At 48.8% G+C, this 19,021-nt stretch overlaps 1 protein-coding gene across 3 annotated transcripts in view; it reads right to left on the bottom strand.

Annotated features, from left to right (window-relative positions):
- The window catches only part of SEMA6A (semaphorin 6A), a 128,600-nt gene extending 126,744 nt beyond the window's left edge, over positions 1 to 1,856 (bottom strand). For all 3 annotated transcript variants that reach the window (XM_077746346.1, XM_077746349.1, XM_077746347.1), the window contains exon 1: positions 1,518 to 1,856. The gene's annotated coding sequence lies outside the window, so the exon portion shown is untranslated. The remainder of the gene's footprint in view (positions 1 to 1,517) is intronic.
- Positions 1,857 to 19,021: the final 17,165 nt, after the last annotated feature.

Here is a 19,021-nt window from a genome sequence, read left to right as displayed (position 1 = left end):
CCTCTACAGGTCCAGCTAGTGCAGCGCTGAGACACCATCCAAACTGACTGTGGGCCTTGGACGCCACGGTCTGTGGGCCAGCACCCAACTCCCCGCATCCTGGGCGGTCTACCCGCTTGCCTCTGGGTTCGGTTTCCCGCGGACAGCACACGCTGAGCCCCAATCCTGTCGTGCTCACCGCCCCTGGCTTTCAGAGAAACTTTCCAGAAGCGCCTGGTCGGGTGACCCAGTGGTGGAAAAGGAGGCGGCGCCGGGCGGAGGGGAGGCAAGGGAGCGGGAAAGACGGCCGAATCCTGTTTCCTTTCCCGAAACGCACAAGTTCGGGACTGCTCCCTGGCTCCCCCGTTACCGCTCGGGTCGTGGGAGGAGGGAGCGGACCTCAGGATCCCGCTTTGCACTGTGTACCACAGTGGGGAGCTGAGATAAAAGAGAATCTGGAGAAGAGACACTGCCCACCCCAGCAGGGTCTTACAGGGTGGGTGGGCACTGTCGGGCTAGCTCCCGAGCGCCCCACGGCCCGCGAGGCAGCTTTGTAGGACGCCACGAGTAGTTCGGACATCCAGAACCTGTGGGCCGGGTAAAGCCCTGGTCTGGATAGCAAGTACTGGGTCATCTCTTGCCAAGTCTTCCCACCCTTCGCGCTCAGGGACAACTCCTTTCCCTGGAGGGACCTCGTAGATTTTGGAGGAGAGCGCAGCGGGCGCCAAGCCCCGGCGTGGAGGGCCCTGTGCTAGAGGGGAACGCAGCTGCGACAGATGCCGTCCTCGCCCGGCCAGAAGGGAGCTGCAGCGGGGGACAGAACCCAGAGCGGGGAGCGCCGCGCCACACCGGGAGGAGACCGTTCCTGGGCACTCTCTCGAGCAAACAAAGCCCGGAACCTCTGGTGCCAGCAGCCGCGAAAGCCGGGATGTCACCAAGTGGCAGGGCGCACGGGTACCAGGGCCATTACAAGTTTCCCCGCACTCCACAGAGCCCAGCCCAGACCCCGGGCGGACAACAAAAGATTCTGTTCGCTTTCCCACCGTCTCTGCGGAACCTCTTTTCCCACCCCAGAACCCAAACCCGGTGCTGGGCGAAAACAGCGCTCTTCTACCCAACGTTCGCCAGCCCTCGAGGGCAAAACCCCTTCCCCAGCCTTTGCACCTGGACTGGACGCTTCTGAAAATCCCACCCTCTCGGGGCCTCTCTGCTGCCCGTTGGCCAGAAAGTGAGGACGAGCCCCGGGTCCTGCACACACATCCCCCAGCCGGGCAGCGCCGCGCGGTCGCGGTCCCGGGCGGCGCCGGGCGTGTGCGCGGCGCGGGTGGGGAAGCTCGCGCAACACGGAGCCCAGCGGTCTCCCGGGCACAGGGCGGAGAGGAGCGCCGGGCTGGGCTCACGACTGCTCCCCAAGGGCCCGGCAACGCTCGGGAGACAAGACACCAGACAAAATAAAACGCAGCTACCACAAAGCCGACAGCGCGTGCCGGCCGCGGCCCCGGGACCCGCTNGGGCCCCCCGGGCCCCCCCAGCCATACCTTTTCGGTGCATCGACGGGCGGGCGGCCGGGGCTCGGAGCGGGCTGGTACAGCGAGTATCCCATTTAGTAATCCATTATCGAGGAGATCTCTCCGGGCCGCAAGCTGCGCGCTCTCCTTTGCAAGCCTTTGTCATTCCTACATGTGTGCTAGTCTCTTTGGGGGTAACAGTCGCGGCGACTACTTTCTGGGATGCAAACGCGCTGTGTTCATCTCCAATGACAGGCGCAGAAGGGGAGAGGAAAAAAAGAAAGAAAGAAAGAAAACCAACAAGGAAGGAGTAAATGTTCAAGAAACTCTTCTCCAGGTCCAAATTCCACTTGGATTCCACTCCGGTGAGTCCCTNTCTCGGCGACCGCGAGGGCTGTGCCGCGGGTGTGGCGATGCTAGCCTCTGCCGCCGCTCCTAAGCGGGCATCGCGGGCGGTGAGCCCCGCGGAGAAGCGCCGCTGCTGCGTCCCGAGCGCCTGGGCAGCCGAGTGACGGGGAGCGGAGTTGGCTGCAGCCTCACCCGGTGCCGCTCACTACTCCTCTGTCACTGGAGAGGCCGCTGCTCCCGGGCGGAGCCAAGTCCCGGACTGGATTGCGCAGAGCGGACTCTCCTCCTGCAACCCCGCCTCCTTTGGCTGGCGTCTCCTCCGACCCAAAGGAGGGCTGTGGTGTTTGTGTGTGAATGTGAGCGAGCGTGGCCGAGAGAGGGAGAGCCTACGCGGTGTGGCTGCAGGTGGAGCCTTGAACCGACCGGTCAGCGAGGCTTCCTTCCACCAGCATTCTCGGCCCCGCCGCGCGCTGGGTGGAGGTCCCGGTGGGATTGACTCAGGCTGGAGCCCAGCCCCTGCTTCCCCCACCCCCACATCTGCTCTAGCAAAGAAAAAAAAAATCCCGGACAGCATTGCTGAGCCCTGCCAAATCAGAAAAATAAATAAAAATAGACGTAGTGCAGGAGCGAGTTACAAGAAAGGATCTGTTCATCGATTTTCTTAAATGGAAAAGTTTTAAAGGATGAGGGTAAGTGAACGATGAGCCTTTCTAATTCTGATTACTGTATCAAGAGGTAGATTTCAGAAGTGATGGACACCCTATGCGCCCAGATGAATTGGACGAAAGCCGATGCGGTTCACACACACACACACACACACACACACACACACACACACGCTGGAGATATGAACACTGCTATTAACGCACATACAGCATGTTAAGTAAGCACGTTGACTGCAGTACAAAGAATGGTGTCACCAACAGCCACAGTCCGTTTTGAAACTTAGAAAGTGTGTGGGCTGTCCTTGGAAATATAAGTAAACTTCAGAAATAGGACGCAGACCATTCCAATGAGAACCCAACAGCTTCGCGAAAGAAGTAAATCCCAACTTCTTACACAGCGCTATTGTTAGGATCACACGAAGAATGGCAGGCACAGCCCTCCTCGGCCGCTTGAACTTGCAGTCGCCAGAAAGCTTCGCGGTTACAGGCTTACGCCAGCCGGCCAGGCCACCCCGCGTCCAGCCCCCCGGGGCCGCCGCTCGCTCCCCGCCGCGCCCACATGCCCCACTAACCACTGTGGAGGTGGCCGCCGTTCCCCAGTGGGCTTCGCAGAGAGTGCGGGCTGGAGCCACGGCCTTTAAAGAAAGTAGCCCTGGGCCGCCAAGCAACATTTACCCGTCACGGGGGTGGCCGTGAAAAGCACTTGGGAGGAGGAGCAGGGTCCCAGTTGCCCTTGGGCCAAGTGACCTCAAATAAATGCATTAGAAGCTGTACCTGCTCCCTCATGGGGACGAGGACCCACGTTCTTCTTTCTACTGTTTCTGCGGGGAACGCAAGTTACGCACAGACATCTGCTCTTGGGGACTCACGAAGAATAAGCGCACACGAGACAACACCCTGTATATACCTTTTTTTTTTCCTACAAACCACCTGGAAAAGGTGGCGAGAAGGGTGAGGGAAAGTCAGTCTCTTGCTCTTCTCCAGAGCTGCCAGCAGGGGCCGCTATCCCCACCCTAAGCGCAAGCTACAGATCCCTGGTGGTGGGGGGCGCGGCCCTGGGTGCGCGCGCAGCCCCCGCAGCACGGGGGCAGGCTCCTGGGCAGTGCCCAGGGGCGTAGGGGGCGGCGGGCTCCCGTGCGCACTCCTGCCTCAGGGGCTCTCAGGGACCCGGGCAGGGCCGGCCCGATCCTCCGCGGCGCCGTTCGACGCCCTGATTTCGGCTGGTGATGGCAGGGCCACTGTCAAAGGGGTCTTGGAGCTCCTCCGTGCGCCCCAACCCCTCCACCCCCCGGCGCGCTCCTTCCGCCCCAAAGTTGAGACCAAGAGGGTCCCCAGGGGTTCTCGTCCAACACCTCCACCCCGCCGGGATCATTGAGGCCCCTTCTTCGCTTTGTGCCGCTGCTTTACATGCTAATTGTGTCTGGGAAAAAGTTCTTTAATTGGCAGAATTAGGCAGAGCAAACGAATTGTTTCACAGGCTGAACCAAATTAATTCCGGGTTTAGCTTCCTTCCTTGGAGAAACAAACAATTAAGCTGTCTTGTTTGCTTTATGGATATATTGGAAATGCCCCACATCCAGTTTCAGGATGTGTTTTTAAGGGGAAATTATTTCCATTATTAATACTCGCGTGTTTAATTTGCAGTAAATCTGAGCCAAGAAGGGAGAGATTAAATTTACCTAATTTTAAATTACGGAAGACAAGAAGAAAAGAATTGGAGTTAACTTAAGCAGGGCTAAGAAATACCACCCAGGATCATCCTGGCAATTGCTAGGTCCCGAAGTGTCACCGTCCAATGAGGTGCCCCTCCGTCCTGACAAGGTGAGATTACATCTCCACCTGCCAGGGGAGAGAGGCTGCCGGGGCTGGACAAAATGGAGGTGGGCTCTGCTTACATTACTTTAGAGCTGGTGACCTTGGGCAGGTCCCTTAGCTCTCGAAAGTCCCAGTGGACTCCCCTGGGGCCCAGGGACTCACTTCCCAGGGACTGTGTGGATTAAATGAGATGGTGAGTGTAAGCCACAAGTCTAGGGCCTGATACACAGCACGCTGTGAAGGTTAACTAGTATTGCTGTTGTCGTTGTGCTCCGTGTCAGTCAGATGGAAGCAGCAGGGAAAGACGAGGCTTCTTTTGTGTCAGTGCTGGGAACTACCCCTAACACCTCTTCAGTACATACTTGTGTGATGCTCCTGCTTTCCCCCCACATCACCTGAAAAAAGTGTGGAGGGCATTTAAAAAGGCAGTCTCACACGGGATCCTTTTAAAGACCATGTCTTGTTATTTCATCAGAAACTCTGCTTGAAGACAAAAAGCAGAGTTCTCTTGAGAGAAGAGGGGTCTGATGGTGCTTAACGTTTACCTTCTCGTGGGTATCTGTTCCTGGGGGACACATGGGGAGTGCTGTTTGTACATCCAGGCCGTTATCCATCATAATCAAGAAACACCTCTCTGCAATCCCTTTCTCCAAAGTTCCCTTCAACCCCCTGCTTTAAACCAGCGGTTTGAAAATCCATTTGCACGTTAGAATTACTGGTGAATTTTCAAACGGCACAAATCCCAAGGCTCCAGAGATTCTGAATTATAAGGCTGGGGGTAGGACCTGTGAATGGTTATCTTTTCCCAAGCGCTTCCCAAGATGATTCTGCGTGTTACCCGTGTACGTGAATTTTGGCTGTGTTCTTGAGCCCTGCTTTTCCCTGACCTTTTCTGGTGGAGCTGTTTATTTTTTCTCTTGCCCATTTATCCTGGTGTTGGGAAGTGAGGTCAGTAGCTCCTCGGATCATTTCTCCTTCTCTCTAAAACTCCTAGAACTTTGGAGGCTGTGTCCTACAAATACATGGATGATACCTGTCATTCACAGACCTCATTGTATGCCAGGTATCAAAGACTTAGCACCAGGCTACATGTTCCCCTATCTCTTCTGCCACTTGTCGCCATTCCTGGAAGTGTTAGTGTCCACTTAGCCACTAACCGTGTTTGTCAGCTTCTTGCATTCCATGTGTGCACTCTTTTCCCTCACTCTAGGGCTTGTTACCAACAGAAGCTCCATTTCTTAAATCGCTCATTCAGACCTCTCGCTCTCCAGACGCAGCTTTCTCTCATCACTTGCTTGCCCTCTGCACATGCTCTGATTTCTGGAAGACTTGAAAGCTGTGCCACTCACAGTCCGTCTGTCCATCCCTCCTTCCATCCATCCTTCCATCCATCTGTCCATCCATCTATTCATCCATTCCTCCATCCGTGCAGCCAGCCAGCCCTCCCTCCCTCCATCTGTCCCTCCCTCCAGTCAGCATCCAGCCAGCTATCTGTCTGTGCTTCCTTCTTTCACTTCCCTCTCCAGCCAGCAGAGCTCTGTTGTGATAAAGGGCTCTCCTTAGCAAGCACTTTCAACTCCCTTGAAAACCAAGCAGTCTTAGGGTCACAGGTCTGTCTTTGGCTCAGGTCATGATCTCACAGTTAGTAAGTGTGAGCCTGCATCAGGCTCTGCACTGACAGCATGCAGCCTGCTTGGGATTCTCTCTCCCCTCTCAAAATAAGTAAATAAACAATATGCCCCTCCCCTGCTCGCACACAAGTGCTTGCTCTCTCTTTCTCTCAAAATAAATAAACACTTTTTTAAAATGTGTATAAAGCTTTACTTTCATATAGTCCACACTGTTCCCATCTCCCTCTACTTCTTCACAGGCCACATTTCTGCACCCCTATAGTTCATTTTCTAGCTTTTACATATATCTTATGTACGTAGAACCAATATGCAGCAATGATTTTGATGGCTTCTCCCCCCCCCACCTTCCATTAACATAAGTAATGTCCTATTTACTCTTGTGCTAGAATTCATTCTCCAAACTGTAGCTGAAGAGATCTTTGAAAGATGAATATCTGATCCCATCACTCCCCTGCTTAAAATACTCTCTGGGGTCCCTGAACCTTCACGGGGCCTTCAGGGCTGTGCACGGGGCCTTCAAGGCTATTGCCCACCTCTCTAGTCTCTCCTCTCTGCCATGCTGCCATCCATACTTTCCCCATACGGTGTTGCCCGGTGCTCCTTTGTAACCGCAGACCTGCCCGCGTGCTTCTGCCTGGAACGCGATCATCTCCCTCCTTCACTTCTCTCCCTGGCTAACCCTCCTCCTCCTTCAGATGTCCACCTAAGCATCCCTTCAACGAGCAAGACTTCTCTGATGTTCCAGAATAATTCCTACCCCTCCATTATGTGTTCAGTACCCTGCCATCTTAGCCCACATATCACAGTTAGAATTAATTGTCGGTGCAATTACTTGTTTGGAAGCTTGTCTCCTTTTCTTAGAGCAGAAGCTCCTTTGAATCCTGGGACTCTGTCTCTTTTGTTTCTCTCCTATCTCCAGCATCTGGAAGAGTATGAGGGCTTGGCACACAAAGGAGAGGTGATTTCGAATGATTCAGTAGGAGGAAAAATAGACTTTTTTTTGATGGGATAGAATCATTTAAAAATGGAAATTTAAAAAACACTAGTAAGTTGTTTTGAGTTTCTACTTTTTTAATTTAATTTTTTAGTTTTTGTTTCAATTTTTTTAATGTTTTTAAAAAAAAATTTTTATTTTATTTCTGAGAGAGAGAAACAGCGTGAGCAGGGGATGGTCAGAGAGAGAGGAAGACACAGAATCTGAAACAGGCTCCAGGCTCTGAGCTGGTTGTCAGCACAGAGCCTGACGTGGGGCTCGAACCCATGAACCGTGAGATCATGACCTGAGCCGAAGTCACAGGCTTAACCCACTTAACCGACTGAACCACCCAGGCTCCCCTTAATTTATCTTTTAAATGTTTATTTATTTTTGAGGGGGGTAAGGGCAGAGAGAGAGGGAGACACAGAATCTGAAACAGGCTCCAGGCTCTGAGTTGTCAGTGCAGAGCCCTGACACGTGGGGCTCGAATCCAGAACTGTGAGATCATGACCTGAGCTGAAGTGGGAGGTTTAACCAACCGAACCACCCAAGTGCCCCTTGAGTCTCTTAACAGTGAACAAAAAACTCATCTTGGCTCCAACACAGACCTTCTCATGCATAGTGTCTAATATCTTTCTTGAATGAGGAATGAAGGATCTACGGATGGAGGTGATAAGTAAATAACCACAATTACAAAACGAGATGCTTGCAAGAAAATAAGGTGCAGCACGAATATATGCATAACTCTGTAAGGCCCATGGAAGGAGATAAAATGCAGTTGGGATCCAGTGGGAACACTGTAGGAGCATCTCCGAGGCCCCCTCTCCCCACAAGCCAGAGCGTGCTAACAGTGATTTACTGTCTGGCCCTCCATGAATAGCTTCACGGGTGGTACCCTCCCCGGGTGTAACAGTCAGGCCACTGTACCGCAGTGACGTGGGGCTCCATTCAGTTCTGATATCAAATTATTGTTTGGGAAATGAAGAGAATGGTAGATTAGAAATAAGGTAATGAATGAACAATAGATGTTAAGTAAACCAGAACTCCATTCCCACTCCCCCCTCCCCCAAAGCTCTTTACATTTAATTGAAGGCTTTGTTATGTAATACAGAGCAAAGGCTGTTTCTCGTCCTGTTTTCCTCTTGCTGTTCCCAGTAACTGCTCTCACTTGTCCTTCCTGCTAACAGTGAGACTGAAAATACCTGCTTGGATAGAAGTCTGTTTAAAAACGCAGTTACCGAAATGTAATTTATACCTCTCATACCCAGATAAGCTAGATGATTAAACACCGCTTTGAGATTTGCTGTTTGGCCAACAGAATGATGAAAAGCAAACTATAACTTTTTGGGGGGACAGAGAACTGTTTTCAAGGCCTTTGCTTTCAGGTAGTGGAAGGCCGGCTGGAAGAGGGAGTTGTTCTGGCCCCGGCTTAAATATAAAATTAGGCTTCCAAATTTGTTCCAAATCTAGGTTTTAGATTCTGTGAGAAAACGCTGTACTGATATCAACTGAAGGCCTGTTTCCAGGCTGTTTAGGATGAATGTGTATTTAAGAGTAATTTTATAACCAGAGAAATAGAGACAGCGGAGGGTGTTTTGTTTGCTCTGACTTTGAAACAGAAGACAGCTGTTTTAAACATCTACATTGAGGCTGGATAATTGTGGACAATGAAAGTATACTTAAAACACGATGTGTTTGGATCTGAAGTAGATTTTTAATGAAGGATAAAAAAATAATGTCCTTAAATATAAAGTTATCCTCTGAAAACTCCCCCGTACCGTTTAATTATAAAACATAAAAAAGGTTTCCTGGTGTCTCACCCTGACAGTGAATCTTGTACCTCGGCAGGTCTCTGGTTAATAGTCCCATAAAACATTGACGGTGCTTAACGAGCCGGATTTCAGAATGTTTGTGGAGGTAACTCATGGGTTGGGATGAGCTTACATATTACATTTTGAAAGAAATAACCCCATTCTTGGGTACTTCCTGAAAGTTGCAGATCATTCACTAGTTTTTAATGCTCAGTTTGTACTTGACCAGAATTTGAGTGGTCAAATTCCACTGATGTCAGTTTCCTTGTGAACCCTCTTAAATAGTTTATTCATAACCAGGTACTTATTAATATAAACAAGAATGCTGCGTTTTTACATTTGAACTGACAACCCACACACCTGTTTTCTTAAGAGATACCGTGTCATGAGCTGTTATTAAGACTCTTATGAAAACACACATTCATTTCCTCATAATTTCTTTGTTTTCCATGCTTCAAAGCAATGGAGACATTTCCTTTCTTCAGATAGCCTTTTTAAAGCCTTTTCTCGTTTAAGCAAACTTCTGAAAGCCCCTCATCCTTGCCTCTAACTCACCATTACTGTGCCCTTCTCTTCCCTAACCTCCAAACAAGACCCCAAGCATAGATTTTTGAATTATTACGGCCCAGTGTTTACATTGTTTCTCTGAATTCCCTTGCCGTGGGGAATTTTCCCTTTTTTTGCTTTAATCGATACATTACTTTTTTCTGATTGCCTTTTTTTTTTGTGGGGGAGGGGGTGGGAAACGAAAATGTTCAGCAATTTTCTTACAAAACACAACAGAGAAACTGTAATAAGGATGCTGTATGGAAGTGTTAATTCACGCAGCATGGAGCAAGAATCAGCCTGGCGCTTTCAGGTTCCTACCGATGAGCTGCTGGGTGATAGTGACTCAGATGTGATGGTACTTGACTTATCAGTATTGTGTCTCCTCTCTCTCTTTTTTTTAAGTTTACTTATTTTGAGAGAGACAAGAGAACATGAGCAAGGGAGGGGCAGAGAGAGAGGGAGAGAGAGAAAATCCCAAGCAGTCTCCGCAGGGACAGAATGGAGCCCGACACGGGGCTCAAACTCATGCAACTGCAAGAACATGACCTGAGCGGAAACCAAGAGTTGAAAGCTCAACCGACTGAGCCATCCTCGCACCGCACCGTATTGTGTCTCTTGATCCCAAAGCAACATCATCCTTCCAGCTGCTGAGGCCCAACCGCTCCACGTCATGCTTGACGACTCTCCCATTCGTCACATCTGATTCATCAGCAAATCCTGTGGGCTCTACCTTCAGAACATACCCAGAATCTGACCTCCTCTCATATCCTCCAGCACGACACTGGTCCAGGCCACCATCCTTTTCACCTGGAGTCTTCCAGGAGCTTCATATCTGATCTCCCTGCTCCTGGACTTGCCCTATTCTGTACCCTACCCTCGAGTCCACAAAGGGCAGCCAGAATGATCCTTTAACATTTAGAGTGAAATCCTGTCACCCCTCTGCTCAAAACTGTCTGTCTCCTTCAGAGCAAAAGCCAAAGCCGGGGTCATGTGGCTTCCCCTCGGGGCTCCCCTTCACACACCTCACCCCAGTCGGCTGTGGCCTAGAAGCCTCCAGCACGTCTCCCCTCAGGCTCTTGATTCTCCTTTCCTCACACATCCCTAGGACTCCTCCTGCCTTTGCTCAAATGCCAGGGCTCTCTACGACCATACTGAAAATTCTGGCTCCTCAGGCTGTAATACTTCCTCCATGTCCCCTTTCTGCCCTAGGATCCTGTATATGTTCACTTGTTTTTTATTATTAAAAGAAAAAATCTTTTTTCAGTTTATTTTTGAGAGAGACTGAGACAGAGACAAAGCAGGAGTAGGGGAGGGGCAGAAAGAGAGGGAGAAACTGAATCTGAAGCCTGATGTGGGGCTCGAACTCACAAACCATGAGAAAATGACCTGAGCTGAAGTTGCTTACTTAACCAGCTGAGCCACCCAGGTGCCCCTATTTTTTTTTTTTTCAAACATTTTTTAAAATGTTGAGTTTTGAGAGAGAGAGAGTGCACATGTGAGAGTGGAGGAGGGGTAGAGAGAGACGAAGACAGAGGATCTGAAGCAGGCTCTGAGCTGTCAGCACAGAGCCCGACACGGGGCTCGAACTCACAAACTGTGACATCATGACCTGAGCCGAAATCAAGAGTCAGACGCTCAACTGACTGACCCACCCAGGCGCCCCAATATGTACTTTTTTAGCGTCTGCCTCCCAGTCATAAGCTTCCTCAGGGCTGGGAGTGCCTGTCCTGTACCACCACATTCCCAGGACTTAGAACAGCGCCTGGCACATCCTAGAAATGCGGTGAACAGGTGTTGAGCGAAGGAGCACAGAACCACCCACAACTCCCCACATTTAACGCCAGCCACGCCAGGGTCCCCGGGTGTGTGTATATACACTCAGGTAATATTTCGGGCACAGATAGTAGCTCTCTGTCAAGAGATGCCCATAAATAGAATTCTCTTTAACCTGTTCTCTGCCCAGCATTACAATAGGCGGCATGCGGTGTGTTTTTTTTGTTTGTTTGTTTTTAATACAGTTTGCTTCGGAGCAGTGCCTGCCGTTCTGTGGAGAGAGAAGGAATGGGAATGCTGAGCTAGGAGGTTCTGAGGGAGCACACGTCTGCTGTGGACCAGGGGGACTTTTCTTGCTGCGTGGTGGTGACTCACACCATCACATCCAGAGACCAAGAGGGAAAGGACAGCTGACTTACATCATAACCTCCATGTGCGTCTCTGCATTAGCTTGGGCCGCCTTCCTGCTACATCACAGACTGGTTGTCTTCCTTACACAGCACACACTTGTTTCCTCACAGTTCTGGAGTCTAGAAATCCAAGACCAAGGCTCTGGCTCGTTTGGTTTCTGGTGAGCACTTGTCCCGGCAGTCCTTCTCTACCTGTGCCCCTCATAGGCCCTTTCCTCCCCACCTGTGAGCACAGAGAGAGTGAGCTCCGTCTTCCAAAAAAAAGAAAAAGTTTATTTATTTTGGGGGTTGGGGCGCACGCATGCTCGTTTGTGTGCCCGGAGGCAGGGCAGAGAGAGGGAGACAGAGAATCCCAGTCAGGCTCCAGGTTAGTGAGGAGCCCAACATGGGGCTCTGTCTCGGGGCTTGATCTCTCCCTTGGTGAAACCATGACCTGAATTGAAACCGAGAGTTGGACTCTTAACCGACTGAGCCACCAGGCACCCCTGAGAGTTAGCTCTCTTGGGTCACCCTTCAAGGACACTAATCCTGTTCGATAAGGGCCTCACTTTGATAACCTTATTTAACCTTAATTACTTCCTTACTCCAAATACAACTCCCCTGGGAGTTAGGGCTTCAACATGTGAACTTCAGGAGGATACAAACACTCAGCCCCTAACAGCCTCCCTTCCAGGCTTAGCTGAATCCTGTGAACCCCCTGCCCAGGGTCCTCCGGTAGGCCTACACAGCGGACGGGCCAGCAGGGCCGTCTCACGTTCAGAAACATTCTCAGATGACCTCTTTTAAACTTTTCTTCATATAATGTCCATATACACACCCACACCACATACACACCACATACAAAAAATAAGTGTAATGTGTATGTGTGTAAAATATGGAGAATATACATGACATCTAAACCATTGTCTTTATATTTTACAAATTAAGTATTTGTACAGTGCTTATGAGCCTGTTTTAACACTTTTTATCTTTTATTTCTTTTTTCTTTTTTTTTTTTAATGTTTGTTTTGCTTTTGTGAGAGACAGAGATGGAGCATGAGCAAGGGAGGGGCAGAGAGAGAGGGAGACACAGAATCAGAAACAGGCTCCAGACTCTGAGCTGTCAGCACAAGGGCTTGAACTCACGAACCATGAGATCATGACCTGAGCCGAAGTCGGACGCCCAACCGATTGAGCCACCCAGGCGCCCCTATTTTTTTTTTCAATGTTTATTTTTGTGAGAATGCAAGCAAAGGAGGGGAGCGAGAGATGGGGGTACAGAGGGTCTGAGGCTGCTGTCAGCACAGGACCCGGCGGGGCTAGAACTCATGAACCACGAGGTCATGACCTGAGCAAAAGTAGGACACTCAACCGACTGAGTCACCCAGGCGCCCCTACACCTTTTCTTTTAGTACGGTAAAACATCTAGCTTCTCTTGACCTCACAGGGACTGCCTTCTAGATTTGGGGCACTATGTCCACCATGCTCTCCATCCCTCTTACTCTTCGTTGTCACCCACACATGGGCCCTTCCTTCCAGTGATCCTTCCGTGTTTCGCTGAACACAGAGCTGTGTGCAGCTTCCGCCCCAGCGGGGTTTCCAGCTCTCTCCTCCACTGCACACCTCCCTTCATTGTCCCTGTGTCTTTGAGACTTCTCCTTCCAGATGAGCAGTGACCTCATGTCCTCAACATCTTCATTGACTAATCTTTCCACCTGTGGTTCTCCCCTAATATGGCATGCAAAAGGTCCCTGGGCCCTTAGTGGCCCTTGTTGGGTGACAAGGACTTCATGAGGCCTCAGGGTAGAGCCAGGAACATGCAAACTGCTCCCCGGACAGATCGCCTCCCAGGGAAGGGCTCACAGGGGGGGCCCCACATAAGGACTGAGGCCCGGGTTCTTTAATGTAGGGGCCTCTGGTGAAATGCAGTGTGGGTGGCGGAGAGGCAGCATGTGCACCCGAAGCACAGGGTGGGACCCAGGAAACCCACTTGCGCCTGAGCGCATGTGCCTTAGCTAGATCCTGAGCCTTAGCTCTTTAGCTGAGGTCACATACCCGAAACCCAGCACAGAGCTCACAAAAAAGACCTCATTCAGTATGTGTGGCACGTGTGCTCTCAAAGCTTCTTGGCCGCAAGGAGGGGTGCACCCGAGAGCTGACTTTTTGTTTTTTTTAAATGTTTATTTTTGAGAGAGAGAGAGAGAGCGCGCGCACACACAAGTAGGGGAGGGGCAGAAAGAGGGAGACACAGAATCCCAAGCAGGCTCCAGGCTCTGAACTGTCAGCAGTAAGCCCAGTGCAAGGCTCGAACTCACAAACCATGAGATCATGACCTGAGCTGAAGTTGGATGCTCAACCGATGGAGCCACCCAGATGCCCCTGGAGCTGACTTTTTCATGGTAACTATGAGAGGGTCCATGATTGAGGCTCAGGTTTTCTTGGACTCCAGCTAAGGTGCAGGGATTTGGACGTTCTTCTCACCAGACTGGCCACAGAGACACCTCCCCAGGTTTCTTTGACAGAGAATTTGGGACAAAGACTCTATTTTTGCAAATACACAAGAAAAAAAGCAGTAAGAATGAGAAAGGGAAATGAATCTAAAATCCTGGGAAGTTTTCAAAAGGACAAAAGTGGGACATTATGAAAGCAGTAGCCTGCAGGGCTGAAAGCGGTCCCCTAACACAGAACACTGGTCAAGGCGGAGCTTTTGCTGAGAGCTTTGTTGGGGGGAGGGCAGAGGCCCTTGAGGGGCTCAGTCAGTTAAGCATCTGACTTAGGATCAGGTCATGATCTCATGGTCTGTGTGTTCAAGCCCCACGTTGGGCTCTGTGCTGACAGCTCAGAGCCTGGAGCCTGCTTCAGATTCTGTGTCTCCCTCTCTCTCCTCCTCTTTCCTGCTCACACTCTCTCTCTCTCAAAAATAAGCAAACATTAAAAAGAAAGAGCTTTGTGGGTATTAACCCATTTTGTCTTTATAGTGATTCTCATAAGTAAGTAGTTTTATTGTCCCCATTCAACAGATGAAACAAACATTTATTAAGAAAAGATGGCCAAAGCCTCGTGGTTGTAATGTGACTGAGGCTGAATTCAAACCCAGATCTCCAGCTCCACCCCCAGCTACCCTGCACTGCCACGCAGAGGAGCCGTGCGTGTTACATGCAGTTCATTCCTTGTTTCAGCCCTTTTGAGAAACACATGGAAGTCCAGAACTTGCTCTAAGCATGTGGTGTTTAAGGCTGCTGCTAACTTAACAAAATAGCGTCTGGTTCAAAATGTGTGTGGCATTATGGCGCATCTTCCTCTAGCACAATTTCAGAAAATTGTTTAAATGTAAATGTGTGCTCATTCAACCAAAAACCAAATTTGAGGAAAATCTTAATTATGAAAGAGATCAAGCGGGGGTTGATAATTCAATTTATAGAAAAGATGATTTGCTTTTGAGAAGAGGCATTCATGTTGAAGTAATCTCTCGATTCAGGTTCAGCTCTTCCAGCATGTTGGATATAGCTGTCTAGACTAGCTCATTTCCTCTTGAGCTTCATCCAGAGACAGTGAGATAGATAAGTGTAGAGTTTACACTCCCTGCAGAGAGCTCTGTGCATTGATTGGGACAACTGACTACCTATCTAGAAAGTAATAAAGTTAGCTCCTGGCTCACGGTAAAAAGAATTTTTAAGTTTATTTATTTTTGAGAGACAGAGACAGTTTTAGTGGGGGACGGGCAGAGAGAGAGAGGGCAGGAGAGAGAATCCCAAGCAGGCTCCACGCTGTCAGCACAGAGCCCTGCACGGGACTCAAACTCACAAAACTCTGAGGTCATGACCTGAGCCAAAACCAAGAGTCTGACGCTTAACCGACTGAGCCATCTAGGTGCCCCCCTCTCATCATTTGTGAAAATAAATTCCAGATGGATGAAGGGTCTAAAAATAGAAGGAAAAAAAATGCAAGAGCGTTTTTAGTGATGCGAGTATGTAAGAGTATGTATATGGTTATGATCTTGGCACAGAAAAGTCCTTCTTATAACACTCACAGCAAAGTCTTCTAGGGAAGAAAATCGGAAATTTTGACTATTTCCCAAATAAAAACTTTTCGTAAAGCAAAACGTACCATAAATAAAATAAAAAGGCAGTTGGCAGATTTGGGGGGAAATATTTGCAACCTAACTAACAGACAATAAAGGATTAGGGTATTTGTGAAAGAGTTGTATAGATTGAATAAGACAGTGATAAACAATTTGACAAGGAAAAAATGGTCAGAACACATAGAGAGGCAATACTTATGAGGGACTGCTTGGAAATTGGCCGATAAATATTCCAGAAAATGCTCAGCCTCACATGGAACAGGGAAATACAAATTTAAATTGTAAGATAACATTTTGGGTACTCTTGAGATTGGCAAAGAATATTCAAGGTGGATAATTTCAAATGTTGGCAAGGAGGTTCCTACAGCCTCATAAATTACTAGTGAGAATATAAGTAGGAGAGCCACCTTGGAGGACAATTTGCCAGCATCTATTAAAATTGATAATGTGCATATATTGTGATAGAGCAATTCCACTTCTGAGTACCAACCCAAGAGAAACATTCACCTTTGTGCACAGAGACATGCATAAAGATTTTTATTGCAGAATTGTCTTTAATTGGGAAAAAAGATCAGAAATGACTTAAATGTTTACCAATATGGTAGTAGTTACTTAAAGTAGCTAATGCAGGTGGTACCTGGCTGGCTCAGTCAGTAGAGCATGTGACTCTTGATCTCAGGGTTGTGAGTTCAAGCCTGTATATCATATTTTAGAATATTATGCAGTAACTTAAAAATAATAGACACTCCAGGGGCACCTGGGTGGCTCAGTCAGGTAAGCGTCCGACTTCGGTTCAGGTCATGATCTCATGGTTCGTGGGTTCGAGCCCCATGTCGGGCTCTGTGCTGACAGAGCTCAGAGCCTGGAGCCTGCTTCAGATTCTGTGTCTCCCTCTCTCTCTGACCCTCCCCTGCTCACGCTGTCTCTCTCTCAGAAATAAATAAAACATTAAAAATTTTTTAAGAAAATAATAGACACTCTGAAAACTCACCAAGGCATATTTTATTTAAAAAAAAAAATAAAAGAACTTGAAGAGGTATACACTCAGGAAGATTTCAAAAACTGCACAGAATAAACCTCATAAAATCTATAGGGTTTTTTTTTCTTTAAAAGGGAAAGTCTAAGTATATTTCTGTACCTGAGAACTGATCACAGGGTTCTAACTGGGGAAGAAGCATCTAGGTTGGGGAAGGAAAGGACTCTTGTTATGAACTGAATGTGTATGTCCCTTAAAGTTCTTGTGTTGGAGCACTGACCCTCCAGGTTTGGGTGAGTAAGTAATGAGATGAAGTCATGAGGGCAGGGTACCTCTGAGGAGATTAGCACCCTTGTAGGAAGTGATGCCAGAGAGCTTGCTCTCTCTCTGTCTCTCTCCTCTCTCTCTCTCTCTCTCTCTCTCTCACTACTCTGTGAGGACACAGTAAGAAGGCAGCCATCTACAGGCCAAGGAGACAGTCCTCACCAGAAACCAACCCTGCGGGAACTTGATCTTGCACTTCTGGCCTCCGGAACTGTGAGAAAAATAAATGTCTGTTGTTGAAGCCCCCAGGCTTGGGGTATTTTGTGATGGCAGCCTGAGCTTTAGCCTTGGGGCTTTGGGTCACCTGGGTGGCTCAGTCAGTTGAGCATCTGACTTCAGCTCAGGTCATGAGCTCACAGTTTATGTGTTTGAGCCCCACATTGGGCTCTGTGCTGGCAGAGCAGAGCCTTTTTCGGATCCTCTGTCTCCCTCTCTCTCTGCCCCTACCCTGCTCGCATACTCTCTCTACATTTTTTTTTAAAGTTTAATTGTTTTTTGGGGTTGTTTTTTTTTTGAGAGAATGAGAGAGAGAGAGAGAGAGAGAGAGCGAGCACGCATGAGTGGGAGAGAGGAAGTGGGGAGAAAGAGAATCCCAAATAGGCTCCATGTCATTGTGGAACCTGACACGGGGCTCGAGCTCATGAACCGCGAGATTATAACCTGAGCTGAACCAAGGGTTGGACACTTAACTGACTGAGCCACCCAGGCACCCCAAGACAGTCATTCTTAAATCGTCGAATTTTCTCACTAGTTTCTATTTATTCTAAAACACCGTTGTACCAAGATTGCCAAGAAATTTGAAGATGAAACAGCTTCCTTATTACTTCTCCACTGTAAGCACAGACATGATTTCCATTTTTAAGTGTTCCTTCCTAGGCTTCATCTCTGTATGCTTACAGTCATATGTACGTAACTTTGTCCATACCTTCTTTCACTTAGCATCCTGGTTGTATAGACTCTTCAAGGTTGTCTGTCTGTTTGTTTTAAAGTTTATTTATTTAAGTAGTCTCTCCACCCAACTTGGGGATTAAACTCATGACCCTGAGATCAAGAGTCACACACTCCTCCAACTGAGCCAGCTAGGTGCTCCCACAGTTGTCATTATAATGGCCACTCAGTTCATTCTGTTGTGTTGTAATTCACCTACCTATTCCTCTGTGGTTGGCATCTATCCATTTCCAACTTGTTAGCATATAGACAATGTTGAATAAACATTCTCATGCACGTAAACTCCTAAGTTTGAGTGAGTTCTCTAGGGAAAATCTAAGTTTGGGTTAGTTCCCTAGGATAAGTACTCAGGGGTATTCCTAAGGGTCACATGACACAGCAGTTTGTATTCCTATTCGTCAAAATTGCCCAATAGCTTTCCAAAGACATCTGCCAATTGACGGAGCCCTAGATACACACAAATACAAATATACCGGTTTTACCGCAGCCTCGTGGGCATTAGTGAATATGATTTCAGGGTTTTTGCTAATGTAAAAACTTCAGGGGATGGTTCCTCAGCTCTTCCAAGACTACTCAGTCAGCTGATTGAGCGCTGCAGACCCCTTCACCCCCCACCCCATACACACGAATGCAGTCAATGAAGACCAGCAGAGTCAGGAGAAAGAGTGATCCTAAGTCCTGGTGATCATCTTTGAGTCCATGGACCCAGCTGGGCTTGATTACCCTCGGATTCAAGGCCACTGTATAGAATTGACCAATTTGTGAACTGTAGAGGGTTCCCAGCCAAAGGGGCAAGTAGGGCTGAAATCCATTTGGTGCATCGGGGAGCAGGGCTGCATCTATCCAGAGGAAGAGATGTGTTCTGTTGTGTTTTGTTTCACACAGAGTCTTCCATCGCTTGCCAAGCTGCACGCTCCCTCAAGAGTCCCTTTCCCCATTTCTCAGGAGAGGTTTTGTGGGCTGCTTATAGCTTTGCAGTTGTACAAACCTATCGATTTCATCCCTCTCCCCCACTTTTTTAAAGTTTATTTATTTGTTTTTAGAGAGAGAGATTGACAGTGAGAGATCCAGCAGGGAAGGGGCAGAGAGAGAGCGGGACAGGAGATCTGAAATAGGCCCTGACACTGACAGCAGAGAGCCTGAGGTGTGGCTTGACTCCTGAACCGTGAGATCACGACCTGAGCGGAAGTCAGACGCTCAACCAACTGAGCCACCCAGGCACCCCTCCTTCCCTCTTTTATTTCAGTC

The sequence above is a fragment of the Crocuta crocuta genome, unplaced genomic scaffold (assembly GCF_008692635.1).
Source record: "Crocuta crocuta isolate KB4526 unplaced genomic scaffold, BGI_CrCroc_1.0 scaffold218, whole genome shotgun sequence".
NCBI classification, from domain to species: domain Eukaryota; kingdom Metazoa; phylum Chordata; class Mammalia; order Carnivora; family Hyaenidae; genus Crocuta; species Crocuta crocuta.
This window is presented reverse-complemented; position numbering and strand designations above follow the sequence as displayed.